Genomic DNA, 8,587 nt, shown 5'->3' with positions numbered 1-8,587 from the left:
TCAGGTTGTCCCACGTGGGGCTCACAGTCTTAATCCCCATTTTACAGATGAGGGAACTGAGGCACAGAGAAGTTAAGCAAAATCCAAAGTCACACAGCTGACAAGTGGCGGAGCCGGGATTAGAACCCATGCCCTCTGACTCCCAAGCCCGTGCTCTTTCCACTGAGCCACGCTGCTTCTCACAAGCAAGGTGTGGCAAGCTACACCTCGCTGAAAAAGCACTGCAGGATGAACTGTGGGTTTGTGTTTTGACTTCCCCGTGATTTGGTTTTTTGTAGGAAATAATAATACTTATGATATTTGTTAAGTGCTTACTGTGTTCCAGGCACTGAAAGCATAGGCTCTTCCCCTGAGGTCAGAAACAGGAGGGGAAGCCTTGGTAGCTTCACTCATTTTACCTTCCAGTACACAAATGTTTCTTGATCCCAGGCCGTTTCCTAGTACAGAACCCCCTTCTTTTAATCTGTTGAAGGGCAAGGCTTCAGAAGCTACAGACCCAAGTGCAGCCTAATGAGGACCCTGAAGGAGGAGATTTTTTTTATGGTACTTGTTAAGAGCTTACTAAGAGTCAAGCACTGTAATCAGTCATCGCTATTTATTGAATGCTTACTATGTGCAGAGCACTGTGCTAAGCTCTTGGGAGCATACAATAGAATTAACAGACAAATACCTGGCCCCCAGTGCGTTTGCAATCTAGAGGGGATACTAAACAGTGGGGTAGATATAAGATAATTTTTTATGCTATTTGTTGTTGATGCTGGTATTTGTTAGGCACTTACTATGTGTCAAGCACTGTTCTATGTACTGGGGTAGATACAAGCTAATCAGGTTGGACACACTCCCTGTCCCACATGGGGTTCAGTCTTAATCCCCATTTTACAGACGAGGTGTCCGAGGCCCAGAGAAGTTAAGTGACTTGCCCAAGATCACCCAGCAGACAAGTGGAAGAACTGGGATGAGAACCCATGACCTTCCGAATCCCAGGCCTGTGCTATAATAATAATGATGGTATTTATTAAGTGCTTACTATGTGCAAAGCACTGTTCTAAGCACTGGGGAGGTTACAAGGTGATCAGGTTGTCCAACAGGGGGCTCACAGTTTTAATCCCCATTTTTCAGGTGAGGTAACTGAGGCCCAGAGAAGTGAAGTGATTTGCCCAAAGTCACACAGCTGACAGTTGGCAGAGCCGGGATTTGAACCCATGACCTCTGACTCCAAAGCCCGTGCTCTTTCCATTGAGCCACGCTGCTTCTCGTTAAGCGTTTACTATGTGCCAGGCACTGTTCTAAGCACTGCGGCGGACACAAGCTGATAGGGTTGGGCACAGTCCATATCCCCATTTTACAGATGGGGTAACTGAGGCACAGAGAAGTGAAGTGACTGGTCCAAGGTCACACAGCAGACAAGTGGCAGAGCGGGGATTAGAGCCAGGTCCTTTGATTCCCAGATCCATGCTCTATCCATTAGTCCACCCTGTTTCCCATTGTCCTGAATGGAATGTCCTGTCTCTGTAGGCTCTGGGTGTCTATCATGTACTCACCCTCATGGGGAAGAGAACCTGTCATTCTGTGAAATTTTCTAGGCACGCAGCAGGGGCCCTGAATGGAATGCTGAAAGCCGTTTATTCATTCAGTGAGTCGTATTTATTGAGCACTTACTGAGGGCAGAGCACTGTACTAAGCGCTTGGAAAGTACAGTTCAACAACAGAGACAATCCCTGCCCACAACAGGGGCACAGTTTAGAAGGGGGCAGACAGGCATCAAAACAAGTAAACAGGCATCAATAGCATCAGTATAAATAAATGTAATTCTATTATATTCAGTATAGATACATACACATCATTAATTTAAATAAATAGGATTATAAATATGTACATATATTCAAAAGGGGGGGGGGGGTAGAGAAAAGGGAGGGATTCTGGGCCATGGGGAGGGGAGGGGGAGCAGAGGAAAAGGTCGGCCAGGGTAACACCAAACCACAGGAGAAGCATAGAGATGAGGTGTGTGTTAGGGACTGTCTCTATATGTTGCCAACTTGTACTTCCCAAGCGCTTAGTACAGTGCTCTGCACACAGTAAGCGCTCAATAAATACGATTGATTGATTGATTGATTGATTGATTGATTTGCACCTTTCATTCACCCCTCTTTCCGCCCCACATCTTGTGCACATATCTGCAATTTATTTATTCAGATTAATGTCCGTCTCCCTCTCCAGACTGTAAGCTCGCTGTGGGCAGGGAACGTGTCTCCCGACTCTGTTATATAGTACTCTTCCAAGAGCTTAATACAATGCTCTGCACACAGTAAGCGCTCAATAAATACGATTGATTGATGGATGTGTTGGGGGAGTGAGGGAAGACATGGGGTTTACTGGGGGTGGAATTTTGGGGATCAGGTGAGTCTCCTCTTAAGTAGAGGTGTGACGCCTGGTGTGAGGTGTTCCAATGTTTTGGAGACCCTCTATCTCTACCTCTAACTTAAATCAAGATAGCTTCTGCACTTTGGTCTGGAGGGTTTTTTGAGATGTTATTTACATAGACCTAGAATACTTGCTGTGTGCTTTGGGTGTGCCATTAGAATCTTAGAGCAAAGTGGCAATTTGCAGGGGTTTTCACCTACTTAGTGGTTCCCAGGCTACTGTGTTTTCACCTGTTATTAATTGTTTTAATCATCATTATGCAGTAAAAACAGAGCCTTTGATGCGGCCAATCAATCAATTGTATTTATTGAGCTTTTACTGTGGGCAGATCACTGTATTTAGCTCCTGGTTACAAAATAACAGAGTTAGCAGACATGTTCCCTGCCTATAAGGCACTTAGTCTAGAGGAAGAGACAGACATTAATATAAATAAATTACGGGTAAGTACTTAAGCACTTTGGGGCTGAGGGAGGGGTGAATATAGGGTACAAATCCAAGTTCAAGAGAAATGCAGGAGGGAATCGGAAAAGAGGAAATGAGGGCCTAGTAGGGGAAGGCATCTTGGAAGAGGTGTGCTTTTAATAAGGTTTTGAAGGTGGGGAAAGTGATCCTTTGTCAGGTTCATTCATTCATTCAATCATATTTATTGAGAGCTTACTGTGTGCAGACCACTGTACTAAGCGCTTGGGAAGTACAAGTCGGAAACATATAGAGACGGTCCCTGCCCAACAATGGGCTCACAGTCTAGAAGGGGGAGACAGACTATCCTAGTGCTTAGAAGAGTGCTTAGCACGTGGTAATCGCTTAACAAGTACCACCATTATTACTATTTATTATATGTAAAAGCATTCTCCCAGTTGCTCACTGTACTCGAGGCCCCAGCAGGAACATGGCCGGCAGGGACAAGAGTGGATGAGTGACACGGTGCCATCCTCCAGTGCTATAATCAATTCTTTCCTGACAGGACATGCCATCATACAGTGTCTAAAAAAAAAAAAAAAATCCGACGCCCTGTCTCAAGCAGGCTCCATTACATCAGGGACCAGTCACCTCGGCAAGTAGCTAATTCACATTTTGCAAATACCCTGTGTGCTTCCTAAGGGTTTAGCAGCTACAGTACTGTGGACTTCTCCTTCTAATAGCCCTCACTGTCTATCCCATTTAGTGGCAGCAGATGTGTCTGCTACTTCTGTTGTAGTGTACTCTCCAAAGTGCTTAGTACAGTGCTCTGCACAAAGCGCTCGAAAAATGTGATTGATTGATTGATTAGCTCTCCAATGGCTGTTGGAGAGAATAGGTGTGTTTCTGCCCAACTTGGGGACTCTTTAGTTGGGGATAAGTTGAGCCACACATTCCCCAGTGCAGTCTCCCCCCATAGACTGTAAGCTCGTTGTGGGCAGGGATGTCTACCATAGCAGCGTGGCTCAATGGAAAGAGCACGGGCTTTGGAGTCAAGGGTCATGTGTTCAAATTCCTGCTCCGCCAATTGTCAGCTGTGTGACTTTGGGAAAGTCACTTCACTTCTCTGGGTCTCAGTTACCTAATCCGTAAAATGGGGATGAAGGCTGTGAGCCCCCCGTGGAACAACCTGATCACCTTGTAACCTCCTCAGTGCTTAGAACAGTGCTTTGCACATAGTAAGCGCTTAATAAATGCCATTATTATTATTATTATTATTATAAGCTACTTGGAGAGAATAGGTGTGTTTCTGCCCAATCTTGGGGACTCTTTAGTTGGGGATAAGTTGAGCCACACATCCCCCAGTGCAGTCTCCCCCCATAGACTGTAAGCTCTTTGTGGGCAGGGATGTCTACCATAGCAGCGTGGCTCAGTGGAAAGAGCACGGGCTTTGGAGTCAGTGGTCATTGGTTCAAATTCCGGCTCCGCCAATTATCAGCTGTGTGACTTTGGGCAAATCACTTCACTTCTCTGTGCCTCAGTTACCTCATCTGTAAAATGGAGATTGACTGTGAGCCCCCCGTGGGGCTGATTACCTTGTAATAATAATAATAATAATGGCATTTATTAAGCGCTTACTATGTGCAGAGCACTGTTCTAAGCACTGGAACATCCCCAGTGCTTAGAACAGTGCTTTGCACATAGTAAGCACTTAATAAATGCCATCATTGTTATTATTACCGCCACCACCTCTATTGTATTGTACTTTCCCAAGGCCTTAGTACGGTGCTCTGCACACAGTAAGCGTTCAATAAATACCATTGATTGATTGATTATTTGGTTAGAAAAGGCCTTGCTGATGCACTGAAGTGGCTTTGTGGAACTGGAAACTCATCGCTGGTAAATCCAGAGGATTAATGTATGAATGGGATCCATTTCTGTACATATGGCTAGAGAAATGTGAGAGTCTGTTAAACTACTTCTTTGCCCAGCATCCTGATTCCCCTTCACCATGTTCTGGTTTGATTTCAACCCTAGAGCCATGGGCCAGACTTATTTTCATAGCTACATCTACCTTTCTTGTCCTGTCTTATGCTGTCAAGTCGTTTCTGACCCATAGCGACTCCATGGACACATCTCTCCCAGAATGCCCCATCTCCATCTGCAATCATTCTGGTAGTGTATCCATAGAGTTTTCTTGGTAAAAATATGGAAGCGGTTTACCATTGCCTCCTTCCGTGCAGTAAACTTGAGTCTCCACCCTCAACTATCTCCCATACCGCTGCTCCCCAGCACAGGTGAGTCTTAACTTGCAGCAGATTTTCTTCCACTTGCTAGCCACTGGCCAAGCTAGGAATGGAATGGGTATGCCTCTGCTTGAGTCTCTCTCCCATGGTCAAGACTAATAGAGTACTGGAAACTCTCCAGGTGCGATCCTGAGAGGGGACATCTACCTGTACACCTGGCCAATTTCAGTATCAGGGGCTAGGAGTTCATACTCCTAAGACCTGCTGATGTACAGCCAAGCCTGGCTCCACCATGTGTTTGCCTTGTAGCCTTGAGCAAGTCATTTTACTTCTCTGTGCCTCAGTTTCTTCATCTGTAAAGCAAGGATGCAATAGTTGTTTCCCCTCACCCTTAGACTGTGAGCCCCATGCGGGCTAGGGACTATATCCACCCAATTCATCCGCTTTCTACCCCAGCCCTTAGCATTCATTCACTCATTCAATCATATTTATTGAGAGCTTACTGTGTGTAGAGCTTGGGAATACAAATCAGCAACATATAGAGATGGTCCCTACCCAACAATGGGCTCACAGTCTAGAAGGGGGAGACAGACAACAAAACAAGTAGACAGGTGTCAATACCATCATAATAAATAGTATAGCTATATACACGTCATGATAAAATAAATTGAGTAATAAATATGTACAAATAAAATAGAGTAATAAATATGTACAAATTTATACAAGTGCTGTGGGGAGGGGAAGAGGGTCGGGCAGAGGGAGGGGGGCGATGGGGAGGGGAGGAGGAGAGGAAAAAGGGGGTTGTGTGGGTGGGGCGTCTGTCTGGGAAGGCCTTTGAAGGGAGGAAGAGAGCTAGTTTGGTGGATGTGTGGAGAAAGGGCATTCCAGGCCAGAGGTAGGATGTGGGCCAGGGGTCGATGGCGGGACAGGCGAGAATGAGGCACAGTGAGGAGGTTAGCGGCAGAGGAGTGGAGGGTGCGGGCTGGGCTGAAGAAGGAGTGAAGGGAAGTGAGGTAGGAGGGGGTGAGGTGATGAAGAGCCTTGAAGCCAAGAGTGAGGAGTTTTTGCTTGAGTTTTTGTTAGGCACTTATATGCCTAACAAATACCACTATAATGATGATGATGATGGGATTTGCAAATGTATTTTCAAGTCCAAGGAGCCAGCCTGACAAAGGATGATCTTTGCATTTGCACAGAGAGGAAGAGGTGGCTGGTTAAACAATGGGCTTTCCAGCCACACCCAAATGTCTGGCAGAAATCTGGAAGGGTCGTTTTCAAACTCGAAAGCCAAATCTAAGGTTGAAATAATTTTGAATGGACTGTGGGTATAGTCGTGGATTATAATAGTAATGATGGTGTTCGTTAAGAGCTTACTATGTGCCAAGCACCGTTCTAAGCCCTGGGGTAGATACAAGGTAATGGGGTTGTCCCACGTGGGGCTCACAGCCTTAATCCCCACTTTATAGATGAGGTAACTGAGGCCCAGAGAAGTGAAATGACTTGTCCAAAGTCACACAGTTTACAAGTGGCAGAGCGGAATTAGAACTCATGACCTCTGATTCCCAAGCCTGTGCTCTTTCCACTAAGCCACGCTTCTTCTCTGTTAGCTAGTCAAATAGTGATTCAGGGGGGAGATGTCTCAGTTTAGACTGTGAGCCCAATGTTGGGTAGGGACTGTCTCTATATGTTGCCACTTTGTACTTCCCAAGCGCTTAGTACAGTGCTCTGCACATAGCGCTCAATAAATATGATTGATTGATTGATCTTCTTTCTCTTTTCCCAACTATGTGTCCTCTACCCATCAGGGTCTCTTCCCAGAGAGCTAACCAGACTCCCCTACGTGATAGTTCTAAATCAGAGGCACGCGCTTGTTCACTGTCTTAGGGCCATCACGTTGGACATTAGGCTTAGTGCAGTGTTCTGCACACAGTAAGCGCTCAACAAATACCATCGAGTGATTATTCACCCCACCCCCACTCACTTCTCCTTCCTTTAGGCATGTTTCCTTGACTCCTCCCCCTCCCTCAACCGGCACTTTCAATCTGTCACCAAATCCGGTCCCTTCTTCCTCCACTGCATTTCCTATGAGAAAGACACTAGTCAGTCAGTCAATCATATTTATTGAGCGCTGACTGTGTGCAGAGCACTGTTCTAAGCACATGGGAGAGAACAATACAACAAAATATAACAGACACACAGTGAGCCAAGTGTTGTTTTAGAAAAATGATCTGGGCAACAGAGTGTTCACTGGAGAGGGAAGAGTCCAGCTTCCCACCCCAAACCCACCCACTGAAGTGTTTGCTTTGGGGTTTTTTTTTCCTATTTTTTAATCTTTCCCACTCTGGCCATGTTACAACCAAGCAGCCCCAGGTTCCCCAAAGCTGTGGCGGCAGTGTGGATAGGAAGAAGGCTGGGGAAGGAAGGCAGTGGAGGCAAGTTTGGGCTGGGATAGTAGGGATGTCAACACTCTCAGGAGAGCGCCTGGAGAGTTTCCAGTACTCTACCAGTCTCAACTATGGGAGGGAGAGTCAAGCAGAGGCCTACCCATTCCATTCCTAGCTTGGCCAGTTGCTAGCGAGTGGAAGGCAATCTGCTACAAGTCAAAATTCACCTGTGCTGGGCAGCAGTGGCCTGGGAGAGAGTCGAGGGCGGAGGTTTACTGAGCAGAAGGAAGCAATGGTAAACCACTTCTGGATTTTGACCAAGAAAACTATGTGGATACACTACCAGAATGATTGTAGATGGAAGTGGGGCGTTCTGAGAGAGATGTGTCCATGGTGTTGCTATGGGTTACACATGACTCGACAGCATAAGACAAGTAGGGATGTAATGTACTCTCCCAAGCACTTAGTACAGTGCTCTGCACACAGTAAGTGCTCAATAAATACGATTGAATGAATGAATGATGCTAAGAGGATGGGGACAAACATACGAGTTTTTAAAACAGGGCAAGGGGTAGTAGGGGCGGGGGATGGAGGAAGGGCAAGTAGGGCAAGGTGGGGTGGAGGCATGGAGTGGTGGGAGGTGAGGCAGGGCCTTGTCAGATGGCAAGTGAGTGAGGCAGCCTGCTAAGTGGGGAGGTGTCAGAGGCAGCTTTGAGGTGGAAGTTAAAGCTATGAGAGTGAATAAGTTCTCCAAGGGAGTGGCTGTAGATGGAGAATAAAAGAGGACCCAGAACTGCACCTTGAGGGACCCCTACAGTTAGGTGAGGAGGAGCCCGCAAAAGAGACTGAGCCTCACAGCCCCCCCTCAGCCTTATGTACATATTCCTAATATATTTATATCCACGTCTGTCTCCCCGTCTAGACCGTAAGCTCACCGTGGGTAGGGAATGTGTCTATTATATGGTTAGATTGTACTCTCCCAGGGTAAGTGCTCAATAAATACAATTGAATGAATGAATTGAATGAATAAATATCATTGATCGGCAAATCAGTTGCTAAGTTGATTGGCAAATTTTTCCTCTTCGAGGCCACCAAATGTCTGAAGGAAGGGCAAATAGAAAACTATTTCAGTGGTTC

At 46.2% G+C, this 8,587-nt stretch overlaps 2 non-coding genes across 2 annotated transcripts; one reads left to right on the top strand and one right to left on the bottom strand.

Moving 5' to 3' along the window:
- Positions 1 to 5,127: 5,127 nt before the first annotated feature.
- On the bottom strand, positions 5,128 to 5,265 carry LOC119934014. Its single transcript, XR_005452841.1, has one exon. It is a non-coding gene; the product is annotated as a small nucleolar RNA SNORA7 (small nucleolar RNA).
- A 2,264-nt stretch (positions 5,266 to 7,529) lies between these two features.
- On the top strand, positions 7,530 to 7,667 carry LOC119937536. The gene has a single exon (XR_005454150.1). It is a non-coding gene; the product is annotated as a small nucleolar RNA SNORA7 (small nucleolar RNA).
- Positions 7,668 to 8,587: the final 920 nt, after the last annotated feature.

Source organism: Tachyglossus aculeatus, chromosome 1, assembly GCF_015852505.1.
Source record: "Tachyglossus aculeatus isolate mTacAcu1 chromosome 1, mTacAcu1.pri, whole genome shotgun sequence".
NCBI lineage: Eukaryota > Metazoa > Chordata > Mammalia > Monotremata > Tachyglossidae > Tachyglossus > Tachyglossus aculeatus.
Note: the sequence above shows the minus strand (reverse complement) of the source record. Positions and strands in the feature narration are given on the sequence as shown.